Raw genomic sequence first — 20,372 nt, 5'->3', positions numbered from 1 at the left:
CATTTATTCTTTATCCAAATCACTTTAAATGACCTTCAGATCTTACTCAGGTTTCTGCTTAATGGGATTTTTCATTTTTCAAAATATTAAGCATATCTAAGTCCTACCCTCAGTGTTTTCAGGGGTAGACAAACATTGTGATATGAAAGGAGGAAAATATTCTAATCCATATTATACCACTCTTGAGGACTGAATTACAGGTAGTGCCAAGGTCCAGTTATAACTCCATTATTTTGTTGGAGTCATGTTCAGTGGGCAAATGACGTTCTGTTTTTTGTGGGTTTTTTTTTCCATTATTTTTTTTTGTTTAATTTTTAGGAAAAACTTAAAATAGCAATATGCCCTAACACTTTTACAGACATTTATTATAAGAATTCTGTAGCATTTCATATTGCATTTATAGCAACATGTGTAATTTATCTTAGAGAGTAAATGCAGATTTTAAAATAACTTGCCTCCAGTCACAATTTGTTAACTTTGTGTTTTTTTCATGTAGCAGAGAAAAATAATACGAAATTTATGGTGAGCGTCAGAAGGATTCAGGCCTCTAAAGCATAATTTCTTCAAGGATTTACCAGAAATGATAATATCATGTTAATATTCCATAGAATAAAGTCCATGAGCCTAATTAAAATAGGCATGGTAGTTTAAAATTATTTTATTTTTCAATAGGAAATTGTATTAGTCAAGATGCTCCAGAAAAACAGAAATGATATAGATATATAGATATGATTCATTATAAGGAATTGGCTCACATGATTTTGGAAGCTGAGAAGTCCCCGGATCTGCAGTCAGCAAGCTGGAGACCCAGGAAAGGCAATGGTATGAGTTCAGTCTGAGTCTGAAGGCCTGAGAACAAGGAGATCTGATAGTGTAAGTTCTAGTCAAGTCCAAGTCCCAGGGCAGGAGGAGACCAATGTCCCAGCTCAAAGACGAGCAGAGAGAGCAAAGTTTTTCTTACTCAGTGTTTTTGTTTTATTCAGGCCTTCAACAGGTTGGATGAGGCCCACTCACATTGGGGAGGACAACCTGCTTTCCTCAGTCTACCAATTCAAATATTAATCTCATTCAAAAACACCCTCAGAGACACACCCCAAAATAATGTTTAAGCAAATGTCTGTGCACCCCATGGTCCAGTCAAGTTGACCTAAAAATTTAACCATCACAGTGATACATTTACATGGTTCAAAATGCAAAAGATATAAAAGGGTATACAGTAAAAATTCTCTCTACTTCTCCTCACATCGAGTCACTTAGTTCCCTTCCCCACAGGCAATAATTATCAGCTTTGTATGCATTCTTTCAGAGATTTTTTTCATTCTTATAGATACAATATATGTATATATTTTCTCCCTCTTCCCTGCACAGATACTGGTATACTATACACAAAGAAATCTAATTCTTCTTTTTACTGCTGCATTGTATTCTGCTGGTTATTCAGCATTATTTATTTAACTCTATTAATATCTGAACTGTATTATTTTCAATCTTTGCTATTGCTATTAAGAAGCGCAGTGAATAACCTTGTTGCTGTGTGTCATTTTTCACAAACGTTTGTGCATATATGTAGAATAAATGCTTAGAAGGATTGCTGAGTAAAAAGTTATGCTCTTTTGTAATATTCATAGACATTTCCAAATTGCTTTCAATAGGGGTTGTGCCAGTTGACACTGCCACGAATAATGTGTAGACTGCATGCTTCTCACATCCACTGCAATCCTTTTTCTTCAACTTAGTTTCGTATCTTTTTTTATTGATATATGACTTATATATAACATTGTATTAGTTTTAGGTGTACAACATAATGATTTGATATATGTGTGTATTGCAAAATGATTACTACAATTAATTTAGTTAACATCCATCAGCACACATAATTACAATTGTTTTTCTCGTGATGAGAAATTTTAAAGTATACTCCCTTAGCAACTTCCAAATATATAACAGTATTGGTAACTATAGTCAAGATGCTGCACATTATATCCCAAGGACTTATTTATCTTGTAATTGGAAGTTTGTACCTTCTGATCACCTTCACTCGTTTCTCCCACCTCCCACCCCTCAACTCTGGCAACCACCATCGGTTCTCTGTATCTAAGGGTTTTTTATCTGTGTGTGTGAGGAAGATTAGCCCTGAGCTAATATCCAATGCCAATCCTCCTCTTTTTTGCTGAGGAAGATTGGCGCTGGGTTAACACCTATGCCCATCTTCCTCTGGTTTATATGGGACTCCGCCACGGCATGGCTTGACAAACAATGTGTTAGTCCGCGCCCAAGATCTGAACCTGCCAACCCCCAGCCCACTGGAGCAGAGCACACGAACTTAACCACTACACCACCGGGCCAGCCCCAATGTATTTTTTTTTAATTCCACATATAAGTGATATCATACAGTATTTGCCTTTCTCTTTATGACTTATTTCACTTAGCAAATGCCTTCTAGGTCCTTTCACGTCATCGTAAATGGCAAAATTTCCTTCTTTTTTATGGCCAAATAATACTCCATTGTGAGTCTGTATGTACTGCTATGTATCACATTCTATTTGTATTTATATATGTATATCTCATATTTTCTTTATCCGTTTATCCATTTATGGACACTTAGGTTGTTTCCATATCTTGGCTATTGTAAATAGTGCTGCAATGAACATGGGGGTGCAGATATCTTTTCAAGATAGTGATTTCATTTCCATAGTGGTTGCACCAATTTATTTCCCCACCAACAGTGCACAAGGGTTTCCTTTTCTCCACATCCTCAACAACACTTGTTATTTCTTGTCTTTTCAATGACAAGTAGCCATTCTAAGAGGTGTGAGGTAATATCTCATTGTGGTTTTAATTTGCATTTTCCTAATGATTTGTGATGTTGAGCACATTTTCATGTATTGGTTGTAGATTTGTATGTCTTCTTTGACAATCCAGTTTTTAAAAATCAATCTTTTGATTATGGCCAATCTGATAAGTGAAATGTGATATCTCAATACAGTTTTAATTTGCATTTCTATTTTCTTTAAAGTTAATTTAAGCATGTTCTTATGTTTAAAAGCCAACTCCACATAGTTCTCTGTCAACTGTTTATGTAATTTGCTGGTTTTTAATTTGAATCACTTGCCATTTTTGTATTATTTTGAAAATTCTCTCTCTATACACCTAAATTTATTCCTCGTCGAGAGTATGAGTTGACATGTACTTTCTCAGTTTGTTATTTCTCTCTGACTTCACTCAGAGTGGTATTTGCTGTGTAGAAGATTATTTTGATTTAATCAAACTTAAGACTTTCCCAGATTTCTGGGTTTTGACTACCTTGACAATGTAAAAAGAAATATTGACATATACCCAGCTAAATATGTATTATTTTCCTTGCTCTTATGCAGCAAGGTGTGGCCATGTGACTAAATTATTGCCAATGAAATGTAATCACAGGACTTCAAAGATGCTTGCCTTAAAGGAGCTAACTCACTTGTAGGGCCTCTTTGCTCTTCACCTTTTTATTTCTTCCTTCCATCTAGAACACAGACATGATGTCAGGAGCTCCAGTAGCTCTCTTGGATGATGAAGTCATCTTGAGAATGGAAGTTATTCATTAAATATGATTTAACAGAAAGGTGGAATGAGCTTAGATTCCTGAAAATTGCATGAGGGAACCATAGCAACCCTTTAGCCTACCTCGAGATGTCTATTACCTGACAGAACAGACTATTCATCTCCATTGTTTTTGAAAGTTCCCTTATGCTTTAGTTTCCCCACATTCTGAGGAAATTATTAAAAAACAAACAAAAATATCACCCAACAGCCATTTAAAATTTCAGCAACAAATTGTCCCTTGGGGACAACTACATCAGTTCCCTTGGGGAGAGCTTTAGAGTTCTCTGTTTTTATGGCCTGCTACTCTCCCTGGGCATAATTTCTGCCCCACTGCTTCAGAGATGGAGGCAGGGGCAGTGACCTGCTTCTCTTGAACTGACATCCCTACTTGATGAGCAAATCACTGAGGCTTTATCAGCTCATCTTCTATTTCCTTTATAGATTTTCTCTCTCTTCATATTGATGACTAATGCCAAAATTATTTTTTAATGATACTCATGGTGAATATTTGATCTAACATTTTATCTGTTCCATGACTGTATTTTTTCATCAGCATATTCTTTTATTCTACTATTTTTTTCTGTTTCTTTTGTCCAATTTTCTTGTGTTATCTTCGTATAGATCTTATGTTGGTACATTTAAAAAAATTTGTAATGGAGGAAAATTTTTTCTAAAATTATTTGTATGTGGTTTATCTGTGGGAGGAATCAAGGTAATGTATTGATATAGAAGAAATTTTTCTCATAACCTAGTTTTGTGTGAGTTCCTTTAACTTTCACTGTCTCACAACAAAATTGGAGACCTGTGGGATTTGAACCAATGTGAAGTCTCTCTTCTCCCTCACTACCTCAGAGACAGAATGCTTCCTGCCAGTATGGCTTTTCTGGATGATTCCTCATCTTTGCTTCTTAGAACAAAACTTGTTCTAAAAAAATCTCCTGCGGCCAAGCCTGTACCTTATCTTCCTGCAGAAAAGATTTAGTTTTACCGCTTAGAATATACTCCTCACCTTTAAGAAGTGTACTTTCTGGTTTTTTCTCTGATCTGAAACCATAACTTTCTCTCTCTACTTCCATTTACCCTACCCCTAAACAATCTTTACTGTTTTTTTGTATCCATAACACCTATTTTCTTCTTTGTGATTTTTCGATTTATTCTAGTTTCATCAAAATGGAGTTAATTTTCTTTATTTCTCATTCTTTTCATTACTTCTGTATGATTTTCAGGAATAGGAGGAAAAATGCTACTATCGTCAAACATAAACTTATTAAGGATTCTTGTGAAATGAAGGATTCTTGTGAAATGACATTAATGATGAGATTTCGTGAATGTTTGTCAATCATATATTAACATATAGAGGGAGACCACCCTCTCTAGGTAAGATCCCATTTTTATCTATAGAAAAGATCATGCCACACTGGTGGCAGCCTCCTTCCACCCGCCTTCCATCATTTACCCCTACTACACAGTGTTCATGTATTTTACTTACAAATGGCAATACAGTTGAAATAATCGTTGTGCCACAGCTCATTGATAACATTTTATTTATTTATTCATTTTTTTCTTTTTCTTTCTTTCTTTCTTTTTTTTTTTTTGTTGAGGAAGATTAGCCCTGAGCTAACATCCATCACCAATCCTTTTTTTACTGAGGAAGATTGGCCCTGGGCTAACATCCACACCCATCTTCCTCTAATTTATATGTGGGATGCTGCCACAGCATGGCTTGATAAGCAGTGCATAGGTCCACTCCTGGGATCTGAACCTGCGAACCCCGGGCCACTGAAGTGGAGCATGCCAACTTAACCACTACACCACCGGGCCGGCCCCATCATTGGTAGCATTTTAATTAAACATATATGCATGCAATCATACTATTATGCCTGGGAATATTTTCATTCGTGTACTAACAGAACAATAAAACAATTTATGCACACTGGTAAGAGTTGGGGCATTCGGATTATCCAGTTCAGCCTTCTTTTAATATTTATTAAGTTCAATCAATCAGTCTTTCTTTCTCTTTTTCTCTCTTCATTTCTTTTTCTTTCACTCATTCTTCTTCCATTCTTCTCCTCTAAAAATTGTTTGAGATAGCCCACTGGTATGGAATAACTCTTGTAAGTCTACCAGATAATGTTTTAGCTGGTATAACTCCTTCCAGGCCATCTGTTATGTGTCAGCATCAGTACAGAATCTAAACATCATCTGTGCACATAGAAAAAAATAATCATTCTTAGGTATAAAGATTAATATAAAATCAAAGATTATAAGTGAAAGAACTCAGTCTGTAAAAGCTACATACTATATAATTCAAATTATATGACATTCTGGAAAAAGCAAAAGTATAGATACATTAAAATGATCTGTGATTATCAGATGTTTGGGGAGAAGGCTGAATGGGTGAAGCTCAGGGGATTTTTTTAGGGTAGTGAAACTATTGTAAATGACACTGTAATGATAGATACAGGACACTATGCATTTGTCAAAACCCATAGAACTTCTCAGCATAAAGAGTGAACCTTAATGTATGCAAATTTAAAATATAATATAGGAAGTTAGGGTATCCCAGGAAAGGACACAGATTATGACAAGAGAATCTAACTGTGTTACAAATGTATGAAACACCTCACTGAGGGGAGTGGGGAAAAAGATGCTGACCCAGATGACGTCAGAAATTAGTGGAGTCTATAAGATTAAAGGCAAAAGAAACTGTACACAAAAAATATATCCTAGCTAATAAAGCAAGCTTTCCCCTGGGGGTATGGTTTAACAATCTCATATCATTATACACGTACACTAGAATTGAACAATTAAGTACATGATTGACAAAAGATTGAGCCAGGTTTCTCACTGTTGGAGTGGGAGGTTGCAGATAAACAAGGGGAAGAAACTAGGACGATGGTGTATGGTGTATGTATGGTGATGGAATAGAGTCAGAGACATGAGTATGAAGTCACATTTAGCTTAATACAGATACTAAAGATTACATCCAAATATTTATAGATATATGTACTGTCATGCATCACAACGATGGGGGTGCAGTCTGAGAACTGTGTTGTTAGGCAATTTTGTCATTGTGTGAACATCATAGAGTGTACTTACACACACCCAGATGGTATAGCCTACTACACACCTACACTATATTGTACTGTTATGGAACCACTGTCATATATGCAGTCCATCACTGACCAAAACATCATTATGTGGCACATGACTGTATATATATACGGGTTAGTATATGCATATAAATTTCCTTGCTCTGTCATCTGGAAGCAACAACACTCCAGTATCAACAAGCACAATTAGAGCCAAAATCGGGTTTCTTAATACTTTTTCCCAATAAAAGGTACCAGGACTCCTTGGATAAATTGTTGATTCTAAGACTGAGGAAAGAAATATACAAGATGAGCCTGGAACATCTTGTAGTGCTAGAAAGGAAGGAAGTACTTAAAATGAAAGCTTAACATTCTGTTTAATATGTGGGGAGTGTTTCATGATTATGTTTGCCAAGGACATATTTTCATGCTTAGAAGAAAGGTGTTTTACAATCATTTAACATGAACCTGTGTTCTCCTATTCCATGGTATCCTTTTTTAAAATGGTGGAAAACTGATAACATCTGAGTGAAAAAAAAATTATTAGAGAACCCTTCAAATGTTAAATGTATTAGGAATTTTTTAATTAAGAAGTTATAATATCTTTCTGTATTTCATTAACATTTTTTTCTTCCCTAATTCACGTCATTTTCTTCTTGACATTTTTCCCTATCTCCTCGTGGAGCCATTAAAGGCATAAAAGGCTCTATTTTTCCTTCCTGGCTACCTGGGCTCAGTTAGTCTGGAAAGAAGAGCCTTCCTCTGTTACACTCATGCTGCCTAAACTAAGAAACTATAAACTTTGGATTTCCATCATTTTGTAGCTAAGCACATAGAACTATTTCTGCAATGTAGTATAGTTGGTGTACGATAAAATTTTCAGAAGAGAGGAGGAGGATAGGCCTACTGTGTAGCCAGTGGGACAGTGTTCACAGTTTTGGAGACAATGTGTTAATGGGATCTAGAAGGAAAGTATATATTTCTTAACAGAGAAAATGAGATGTTTTATCTAATGAAATTTCTTGGTAGCATGCCAAATTATAGAAAGAATAGGACAAAATATTGAAAATAGTATTGTGGACTAGTGAGAGGAAGGAGTGATAGGAGCTGTCAGTGGAGGCATAAATCTTGACTAGAGGACAAAGAAGATTTGCCTTACAGTCACTTTCCCATTTATTTATTCTATTTATTTGGAAGTGCTTCAAGTCAAGATTGTTTGTATGAGACGTAAGACCTGGAAGTAATCTCAGATAAAAATTATGTTTTTAATTTTAATATTTTGAAGCCTTAAAATTACATATGTACAGAGAGTAGCAGTGGAGTGTGTGTGCGTGGGGGTGTGATATCAGCATTAATTCTTCTACAGGAGAACCCACGGAGAGTTCTAGTATTTTGTGTTCCCCATCACCACCCTGGTTGGGCAGGGAAGATGGAGTAAGTGATGTCAATGCCTGCCCATATCCCCTAACCTTTACTGTTTTCCTATACTCCAGCCTAATTCCAGCTATTAGCACCTGCATTTTTTTGCATAGAGGATCCTCTAGGCTGGGAGTTTACATGCAGGGCCAGCCGGAGGTGCCAGGGAATTACTGTCCTTCCCTCACTACCCCCAGCAGCTCTCACTCAATGACCTACCTGAGTTGGTATATAAATATCCCAGCTCCCTCGCCACTTGGGTGGAATCAGTCTGAGGTGCTCTACGGTGGCTTCCAGATTTCCCCAGGGATATTAAGATCCAGGTACCCAAAGGGATAGCTCATTTAATAACAAACATTTTATTGATTGCATTCCCTTCCATCCGTTCCCTGTCTCCCTTTTCGGGGGGTCATGGGAGGAAGATGAAGTGCAACACTCCTACTGGTGTTTCCTAGACAATCATCTCCCCCATAAACTACTCTCATTTTTTCTTGAGGAAGTCAGCTAATAATAGTTACATTTGACATACTTTTATTTAGAAACGTATTGAATTACTTTTTATGTATAGTCCCATGGTGCTCTTGCTTCTCCTGCGAAGTCATTGCATATTCCCTCTAGGGTGTTGTGAGAAGTCAGTACTGTACTGTGTAAGTAGCAGTGTCAACCCCCTTTATCTGTCTTTCATATTTCTTCAATCCTTGGGATTTCTGAATACAATATTCTTCAAAAATACATATATTTTATAGCATATTATTTTTATTAATAAAATTTGCCCTGAATGTCTTGTTCATAAACTAAACTCTTCATTATTAATAGCAATATGTAGAGGACTTACTAGTCCTAAACAGAAATAGGAAAACAACTGGTTTTTACTATTTATTTCTAGACACATGTAGATTGAATTCCTCTCTAAATTTTAAAAATGCACGAGACATATTTTCCTTTTTCTTTCATTTACTGTATGACCTGAGTTAGGCAGAAGTAATAAGATTCATTAAAATAATATCCCATTGGCATTTGCTTCATTTACATTTTAAAAATTCTTAGAGACAGTCTGATGAAACAGAAAAATACAGTTTAACATATTCCTATAAAATGGTCTTTACTCACTTGTCTGCAAAGAATTACAACAGGAAATAAAAATGGGATCTTCTAAAAATATCGTATGCATTTACATTTTTAATTAATGTGGAATGTTTTTCTTGTAATTTTCATCTTAAGTGGCATAAATGTCATATTGTCTTGTACAAGGTAAAAGAAAATCTAACATTTAAAATCTTAATCTATAAGCAACTGTATCTACTATTTATAAGAACTGGTATTTGAGGAGAGGAGTGGGATGCTGGAAGGCATACAATTTTTTAAAAATTAGAGCATATGCCTGCATAATAAATATCCTGCCTATGTCTGCAGCTGGGCTATTCCAATCTGACTAGTTAAAACCCATCACTCCTTTGGCCAATTTTTATGTGACATTTTTTGGAAGTAATCAGCCTTCATTTTGTTACTAATGACGTAAACTCAACTCAAACTTGCTAAAGCTACAAAAGGAGTTTACTGATTCATACAGAGTAGATATCCAGGAGTGGAGCTGCCTTTAGCTGTGTTTCAAATGATGGTGCATATACTAAGCCTTTCAGTCTCTCAATTTTGCTTTCCTTTTTACCCATATCAGGCAGGCTCTCTCCACATGGTCACAAAAGTAGTCAATGGTTGCTCCGGGTTTACACTGTCCTTACAGTGTTTATGTCAGAATCCATGCCAGTCCTTTCAAAGGTCTGTTAAAGGTCCTGATTGGTCATGGTCATGGCATGGGTTCCATGCCAATGTCCTGGGCTGAACATTGTGTCATTAAGGATTGCCTAAAGTAAGTATCCATAAAATATTCCCAAAGAAAAAAAATTACATTTGAGGGTGAGGGTACAGACACAAAAAATTAGTAAAATGATTCAACAAGATAGCTTCAGATACTGAGAAGTGCTATGAAGAAAATGATGCAAGATATTGTAATAGAGGTTAACTAGGAAGTAAAGTTCAGGGTGGGCAATAATGGGCTTCCTAAGAAAATGACATTTGATAACTCTAGGATAAAGGTTAAAAGACAAAAGTATTTAAAATAACTATAACTACACTAATTTGTTAATGGATACATGATATAAAAAAGATGTAAATTATGACATCAAAAACATAAAATTTGTGGGTAATGTAAAAATATAGAACTTTTATATGTGTTTGAAATTAAATTGTTATAAGCTTAAAATAGACTGTTGTAACTACAAGGTGTTTTATGTAAGCCTCATGATAAACAGAAAACAAGAAGTTATAGTAGATACACAAAAGATAAAAAGAAAGCAATCAAACCATACCACTACAGAGAATCATGAAGTTACAAAGGAAGAGAGCAAGAAAGGAAGAAAGGACTACAAAACAGCCAGAAAACAATTAACAAAATGGCAATAGTACATCCATACCTATCAATAATTACTTAAATGCAAATGAATTAAATTCTCCAATTAAAAGATATAGAGTGGCTGAACGGATCAAAAAAGAAGACACAACAGTATGCTGCCTATAAGAGACTCACTTCAGCTTTAAGGGCACGTATAGGCTAAAACTGAAGGGGTGGAAAAAGACATTGGATGTAAATGGAAACCAAAAGAAAGCAGGGGTAGCTATTCTTATATCAGACACACAGACTTTAAGCCAATGACTGTAGCAAGAGACAAAGAAGGTCATTATATAATGATAAAGAAATCAGTCATCAAGAGGATATAACATTAGTAAATATTTATGGCCCAACATAGGAGCATCTAAATATATACAGCAAATATTAACATATCTCAAGAGAGAAATATACAGCAAGACAATAATAGTAGGAAACGGAAACTGCAATACTTCACTTTCAACAATAGATAGATCATCCAGATAGAAAATCAATAAGGCCACATTAACTTACTATACATTAGCTCAGATGGACCTAACAAACATTTACAGAACATTTCATCCAAAAGTATCAGAATACACATTTTTCTTAAGGGCACATGGAACATTCTCCAGGATACATAATATGTTAGGTCATAAAACAATCCTTAGGAAATATAAGAAGATTGAAATCATGCCAAGTATCTTTTCCAACCACAATGATATGAAACTGGAAATCAATAACAAGAGGAAAACTAGAAATTCACAACCATTTGGAAAATAAACAACACACTCCTGAAAAACAAATGGTCAAAGAAGAAATCAAAAGAGAAATAAAAAAATATCTTGAAACAAATAAAAATGAAAACACAACATACCAAAACTTATGGGCTAGAGCAAAAGCAATGCTAATAGGGAAGTTCATAGCAATAAATGCCCACATTAAAAAAAAGAAAGATCTCAAATAAACAACAGAAATTTAAATCTCAAGGAACTAGTAAAAGAAGGGAAAACTAAGACTAAAGTTAGCAGAAGAAGAAAATGACAAATATCAGAGCCAGAAATAAATGAAATAGAGACCCAAAAAACCCCAGAAAAATTCAGTGGAACTAAGACCTGGTTTTTAAAAGATAAACAAAATTGACAATTCTTTAGCTAGACTAAGAAAATAAGACAGCATACTCAAATAAATAAAATCAGAAATGAAAAGACATAATAACTGATACCACAGAAATACAAAGGATCATGAGAGACTACTAAGTATATAATGAGAGAACCATTATATACCATAAAATTGGATAATCTAGAAGAAATGGATAAAATGCTGGACACATACTCCTACCAGGACAGAATCACGAAGAAATAAAAAAATGTGAACATATCAGTAATGAGTAAGAGGATTGAATAAGTGATCAAAAACCTCCTAACAAAGAAAAGCCTAGGACCAGATGGTTTCCTGGTGAATTCTACCAAACATTCAAAGAAGAAGTAATGCCAATTCTTCTCAAACTCTTCCAAAAAATTGCAGAAGAAAGAAGACTCCCAAACTAATTTTATAAGGCCAGAAGGACCCTGATACCAAAGAGAGATACAGGCACTAAAAGAAAAGAAAACCTCAGGCCAATATCCCAGATGAATACAGATGCAAAAGTTCTCAACAAAACACTAGCAAACTGCATTCAATAGCACTTTAAAAGTATATACACCATCATCAAGTTACTGTTATCCCTGGGGTGCCAGGGGGGGTTCAACATATGCAAATCGAAGTGTTTACCCTACATTAATATAATGAAAGATAAAAATCGTATGATCATCTCAATAGATGCAGAAAAAAGCATTTGAAAAAATTCAACATCTTTTTATGACAAAAATTCTCAACAAATTGAGTGTAGAAGGAAAGTACCTCCACATAATAAGGTTTATATATGACAAGCATACAACTAACATCATACTCAATGGTGAAAGGGTGAAAGAAGCTTTCCTGCTAAGATTAGGAACAAGACAAAGATGCCCACTCTCACCGCTCCTATTCAACATAGGACTGGAAGTCTTAGCCTGAGTACTTAGGCAAGGAAAACAAATAAAAGGCATTGAAATCAGAAAAGAAGAAGTAAAAGTGTTGTTATTTGCAGGTGATATGATCTTGTATATAGAAGACCTTAAAGTCTCTACCAAAAAATTGTTAGAACTAATAAAAGAATATTCAGTAAAGTTGCAGGATACAAAATCAACATACAAAAATCATTTGCATTTCTATACAATAAAAACTATCTGTAGAAAGAAATAATGAAAACAATCCCATTTACAATAGCATCACAAATAATAAGATACTTAGGAATAAATTTAACTAATGAGGTGAAAAATTGGTACACTGAAAACCTCTATATTTTGATGAAAGAAATTTAAGGAAACACAAACAAATGGAAAGATATCCCACTGATCAGAAGAATAAATATTATTAAAATGTCCACATTACCCAAAGTTCCCTACAGATTCAACACAACTCCTATCAAAATTCCAATGGCATTTTTCATAGAAATAGAAAAAACAATCCTAAAATTGTATACAATCACAAAAGACCCTGAGGAGCCAAAATAAATTTGAGCAAGAACAAAGCTAGAGGCATCATACTTCCCGATTTCAAACTATATTACAAAGCTATAGTAATCAAAACAGTATGTTACTGGCATAAAAACAAACATATAGACCAATAACAGAACTGAAAGCCTACGCATAAATCCATGTATGTACAGTCAACTAATATTTTACAAGGGAGCTAAGAAAACTTAATGGGGAAAAGATAGTCTCTTCAATAAACGTTGCTGGGAAAACTGGATAGTCACGTGCAAAAGACTAAAATTGGAACACTATCCATACCACTCACAAAAATTAACTTAAATTTGTATGGACTTAAACGTAAGACTTGAAACCATAAAACTGCTAGGAAAAAAACCATAAAGTTACTTGACATCAGTCTTGGCAATGATTTTTTAGATGTGACACCAAAAGCACAGGTAACAAAGAAAAGATCAACAACTGAGATTATCCAAAGCTTCTGCACAGTAAAAGAAACAATTAACAAAATGAAAAGGCAACCTATGGAATGGGAGAAAATATTTGCAGACCATATATCTGATAAGGACTTACTATCTACAATGTACAAGAAACTCATACAACTCAATAGCAAAATAACCCAAATACCCCAATTAAAAAATGGGCAAAGGACCTAAATAGACATTTTTCCAAAGAAGACATACAGATGACCAGCAGGGACATGAAAAGGTGCTCAACATCACTAATCATCAGGGGAATGCTAATCAAAACAACAATGAGATATCACCTCACAGCCGTTCAAATGTCTATTTTCGAAATGACAGGAGATAACAAATGCTGGTGAGGATGTGGACAAAAGGAAATCTTGTTGGTGGGAATGGAAATTGGTGCAGCCACTATAGAAAACAGTATAGAGGTTCCCTAAGAAATTAAAAATAGAACTACCAAATGATCCAGCAATCCCACTTCCGGGTATATATCCAAAGGAAATAAAATCACTATCTTGAAGGGATATCTGCATTCTCATGTTCATTGCAGCATTACTCGCAATAGCCAAGACATGGAAACAACATAATGTTCCTTGATGGGTGAGTGGATAAAGAAAATGTGGTAAGTGAATAGTCTTCAGCCATATAAAAGAAGGAAATCCTTCCATTTGTGACAACATGGATAAAACTTGAGGGCGTTATGCTAAGTGAAACATGCCAGACAGAGATAGACAGATACAGCATGATGTCATTTATATGTGGAATCTAAAAAAAAACCCCAAAACAAAAAAGTTGCACTCATAGAAACAGAGTAGAATGGTGCTTCCCAGGGGATGGTCTGTGGGGGAAATGGGGAGAGGTTGGTAAAACGGTACAAACTTTCAATTGTAAGATGAATAAGGTCTGAGCATCTAAGGTATAACACAGTGACTATAGTTGAAAATATTGTATTGCATAATTGTAATTTTCTAAGAAAGTAGAACATAAACGTTCTCACGAAAACAAAAAAGAAGTTAAATATGTAAGGTGACGGATGTGTTAATTAACTCAATTGTGGGACTCCTTTAAATATCTTACAATATTATTTGTCAATTATACCTCAATAAATCTGAAAAAAAAAACTATATGAAGATTTTATTTCAATACTGATGATAATCACTCTTCTTATTCATTATCTCACTAATAATGTTCAACTTATAAAATTAACAAATCTGGTGATGTCTATTACTGATATAAAATAATTTCCTTAAGAAAACTTAAGCATGATGCATTTAGAGAAGAAAACAGTGAGGAAACAGTTGCTAAATATGTAGATTTATTTGAGGAGAGTAATATAGAAATGGTCTTTTACACTAAAAGAAGTGGAATTTAAACCCACTGGCACTGTATGGGACTCAAAATAGAGACTGCTGAGCAAGAGACAGACCTTAGCAAGGAACAGCAGCGACACAGCAAAGTTAAGGAGCTGCCATATGCCATTTTCAGGTGATGGGTAGCTGGAAGCAGGATGTAGCAGAGTGTGTTGGAGGTTGCTCACCAGAGATGAGTAGGCCCACTCAGCTGTTGAATGCAGTATGAGGGTTGAGAAACTAGTCTTTTAATACATTTTAACTGTAAATAAAGTCTCTCCAATTTGACTAGGCATTCAAAGAATGGACCATATATTTCTAAGAACTTACATTTATCTCAGGCACCAGTTTTTGTGAGATTACTAATATTATCTTTTACTACCAGCCATTTGCTTGTTCCTTGTGAGAAGCATTGGTGTACGTTGAGTATTATTCACGGGAATACAAAGTCTTTGTGGCTCCATTAGAAAAGCCTCAGATACCTGATTAATAGTTGAGATCCTTTAAACATGTCAGTTTCCTCACAAATTCTCTTTATAATGATCCTTCAATTATTAATTTCTGTGGATGTGATTAAATTATTCCTGACAAAGAGGAGCAATTTAGAAATTTCACATAAACGGTGAGTAGGCATGTTGTTGCAACAAATAAAATCAGAGATGCAAACAGCTCTCGTCCTGACCGATAAATCTCTTCTACGTCTTTCTTATAAGCCTCCGCCTTCTTACAATGTATACTGTGTATACCAAAATAATATCACTATAATATTTATAAAGTAGAGATTTATGTGCATTACAATTTACCTCTGAGGTCATTACATTAGACTTCCAACTTTGCCTAAGTCTCTCAATAAATTCTAGATAAATCACAACTTAATTCAAGATTAAATTCCTCAATAAATCCTCATTAAATACTAGTGCTGTACTGGAATTCCTGATTTCGTTCTAGTCAAAAGCTTCACAAAAATATATTTCTATCCTAAGAAGATGAAGTTACAGTGAGGAATGCATATTTATTCAAGTATTTCAATTTTGTGATGGAAAAATAGAGAAGTTTCAATCTCTATGAAATGGAGGCCAAGGAATCTGAACACAGACACTGACAATGCAACCAAAGTGATGAATAAATTCATGGAATTAGTCTAATGCACTCTTAAGTAGTTACCTTACTTGACAAAACCCTAATCATGCTGTATGCTCTTAATGCCCAAATCAGAACCCTGCTGGACTGATTAGACAGATATCTGAGCTTCTGTACTCAATGCAATCAAATATGTGATGCATGAAAAGAACCATATTCCCAAGATCTTGAGGTTTAGATTACCTATCAATTTCTCTATAAATTTAGTTTATGCTTTAATTCTTAGATGTAACACCAATTGCATTCCTTCACTCATTAAAATTTATCACTTATTATAGTACATTTATCCCACGATGACTTGGTTTATGTGTAACTTTTACACTCTCCAACAAAGCTGTCTATCATTTTTATGAGTACTGATTGAATTTGAATTTTTTATATTATGCTATTCTCTAAGCATTAATCTGAAAAATATTACTTACTTTCTTCTTTCACATTATAAGAAAACCATACAGATTACTGTGTTTTTATGACTGATTAGCATTTTTCAAAGGAGCACTTTGACTTAGTATTCTTGGGATTTTGCTTAATGAAATGAAAAAAGGTTATAGTCACAAATAAATATATACGGTCATTTAATTACTTGGTATAGGTTCTGAACAGGACTAGTCTATTTTTTTTCAGGTTATAGATAAAGTATTTTTCCAGAAAACTGAGCAAATTCAATAAGATATGGTCAAGTTATATCAAAATTCACAGTCTTTTAAGCAGTTGGAGTATTAGGAATCCTGTTTTTTCAGACTAAAAGGACATAAATCACCCAAACAAAGCTTATGTTTGATTGTTTTAAGCAGAGAGAGAGGGAAAGAGGGAGCAAGAAAGAGAGGGAAGGAAGGATGAAAAGAACTATGGAAGGAAGGAAGACAAATCAAGCAGACAAGCTGGAGAAGATGGAATATTTAAAAATAGACAATTTTTGGCTATTGTGAATAACACTGCAATGAACACAACCTAAGTGCCTATCAAGGGATGAATGGGTAAAGAAGATGTGGTACATATACACAATGGAATACTACTCAGCCATAAGAAACGATGAAATCCAGCCATTTGTGACAACATGGATGGACATTGAGAGTATTATGCAAAGTGAAATAAGTCAGAAGGAGAAGGTCAAATATCATATGATTTCACTAATTATGTAGTAGATGATAACAACAACAAACAAACACATAGAGACAGAGATTGGACTGGTGGTTACCAGAGGGTAAGAGAGGAGGGAGGAGGGGGAAAGGGATGATTAGGCACATGTGTGTGGTGATGGATTGTAATTAGTATTTGGATGGTGAACATGAGAACATGATGTAATCCATGCAGAAATAGAAGTACAATGATGTACACTTGAAATTTATACAATGTTATAAACCAATGTTACCGCAATAAACAAAAAAATAAATAAATAAAGTATAAAAATAGACAATTTTAATGCACAATTAAATTGAGAATTCTGGCTTTCCTTTTTCATCGTAGTTTCATTGGAATACTATCACATAAGACACTTGAATCCACAGGTTTCTGATATCTCAGTGTTACATTTTGACAATAAAATTCTGGAAGCAATGCAAACTTCTTATAAAACAGACTCAAACAGTGTCGCACTGTTATTCCTTTTAGTTTATCTATTTTTGTATGGAAATTAACTCCAACGAACTAAAGCTACCAATAAAAGGAATCTGGAAACATTACATCAAAACCTGACAAATTGATGGAGAGTTCAGTTTTAGAGGGAGGCTGTGCCAATGTGTTTAATCAATGATTTTAACTAGACAAGGAGCTATTTCATTCACATGTATTCCATTTTGGTAAGCAATGTAAATAGAAGGAAAACCATTCTTTATTTTGACAGTATATTTAGCACTTTTCAGAATGCTCCTTTCTAAACTGGTTTATTCTCTCTTAATGAATTGACTGTTGAATCTTGTGTCTGGGAAGGTGTCACCATATTTAGGTGGAAGATATGTATTCACATGGAGTGACTTCTCTGCAAACCCACACTTCTTCCACATTAGAAACATCTGAAAGTTTCTGTCTGTCACATATTTATCACATATATGTTTCACAGATATGTCACATATATAGAGATTTATAGATACATAGACATATACCTGTATATTTATAGGTGTTAAAATACATCTTACGATTAAGAGTGAATAAAATGATTCAGATTTTTTAAATAAAATATTTTCTTGAATATTTGGAGTCATATGACTCCAGAGACAAAACTGGCTCTAAGGCAGATGTTCCATGAAAGCAGATTCTAGGCTAATATAAGGCAGAACTTTATCATAATAGAGTGGTGAAATTCTATTTAAAGCATTCTGTTACTCCTGGGGATAGAAGTGTGGAGGAAAATAGAATGAAGGTTCATAGCATAATTTAGTTATCTTAACCTTGGTGAGATTTCCCCAATTTTCGCTACGGATCATGACCCTCTCTGTTACTTTGCCATTGACTCAGTAATTCAGACTATAGATACAGACACAGCCTTTTCATAGAACTACTTTGTCTGCCTTTGAGAAAAGTGGTTATTCTCCCTGAACTGATAACCCCCTAATAAATGCAGTTTTAAACAGCCTACATCCATGAATAGGAGGAGAATTAGCTTCTTTGGGCAAAACACATTTAAATTCATTGAGATATAATATCCCTTCCAATTTATAAATGAAAAATGTTTAACTAATTAAGGTATATCATTGCCATGTCATCCTTCACTGTTTGAAAATGATAAACTAGCAAAATTAATCATAATGCAATCAGTGATGGTTGGTTTCATCTTATATTAGTGAGACATAATGCAAATCAGTGAGGATCCAAGAGAAGTTAATGAAAGAATTCCACTTAACAAGGAAAGATGGCTTCTTAGATATTCATTTTAAAGTAACTAAACTAAAAACTATTTTTGCTACTTTAGTGCAAAATATTCATAATAATCACCATTTATTCTGGACTCCTAATATGCTAGACACAGTGCAAGGCAATGATGATATTATTACATTTAATCCTCACAACAGTCTTATAAATTGAGTATTTTTATCACCATTTACAAATGAGGAAAATAAATATCGAGGAGCTAAATTACTTGCCCAAGATCACGCAACAATAAGTGGCAGAGAAGGAAATGAAAATCAGATCTCTGAGTTTCAACAGATACCCTTGTGACCTTGCCATATACTGTTCCTGTTGGTCTTCTTTCCTTGGTTCTTTTTCTTCTCAGCTGTGGCTCATTTTCCAGTTGTAGATCCAAAAAGTGTGGACGACCTATCCAACATGGTATTTTCTGCTACTGTTATTGCTTATAGAATTTATTTCCTTAAATACAGGGAGACGGCTATGGCAATTCATACCTTCATTTATTCAACAGTCTTGTGTCAATTATCTAATATGTGCTAGGTATTATATGTACGTGCTATTGATAAAATGATGAATAAGTTATCATCTAAAAAGGAAATAATTATAATTGTATTAATTTAAGATTATATAGGTTTATGTTATTAAAAAAATTTTCCTATATGCTTTGCTCTAAATATCATTACCAAAGAAGTATTTGTATTCAAATATTTTGACAAATCTTTTGGCTGAATGAAATTTACTTCAATGTGTTTGCATTCCAATAATCTTATATTTTAGTTACAAGACAATGTCAGATCATCCACACTCAACATCACATTATGTTAAATAAATTAGTTGAAAGAACCACTGAACTCCTTAATCCATTAGTATTTCTTCCGAGACTGAACTTGCTGGAAGTAATTACCAACCGTATTTGTCAAAGTTCTTGCTCCAGATGCTTAACTTGAAGAGGAAATAAAAAAAGGAAAGGACTCCATTACGGCCTACCCTGGTATACATTCTCGAACTGCCCTGAGAGAAAAATACAAGAGTAAAAACAAAATAAAACGCATACTTCATCCAACCAATATGTAGAGGTTCAGCATACTGGTAGGTCCTTAGAAATAATGATCAAATTAAAACCTGTTAAAGGATACCATCCTTACACCATTTTCTAGTTTAGAATCATTACCCTTATGTGTATGGACCTTCTTTTTCAAAGTAATCCTACATTGATGGACTATGTTCTTGTCTCTTGCCAATTTGGACCTCTCACAATGGATTTTAATGATTGGTTCAGGCATATTGAACATACTTCTGATAAGAACACAATAAGATGTCTTTAAGTTTCCATTGAATATGAGGTACCATGAGATAAGCTGTGCTTATTTCAAATCACAGCATTTAGCTAAGACTAGGGAGAGAAATAGAGAGGAAAAAAATGTTTGCATCTTCTTGAGTTGAATGATGCATTTATCACATGGTAGAATGCAACAACATTT

The sequence above is a fragment of the Ceratotherium simum genome, chromosome 4 (assembly GCF_057802395.1).
Source record: "Ceratotherium simum simum isolate JZ-2026a chromosome 4, ASM5780239v1, whole genome shotgun sequence".
Taxonomy (NCBI): domain Eukaryota; kingdom Metazoa; phylum Chordata; class Mammalia; order Perissodactyla; family Rhinocerotidae; genus Ceratotherium; species Ceratotherium simum.
Note: the sequence above shows the minus strand (reverse complement) of the source record.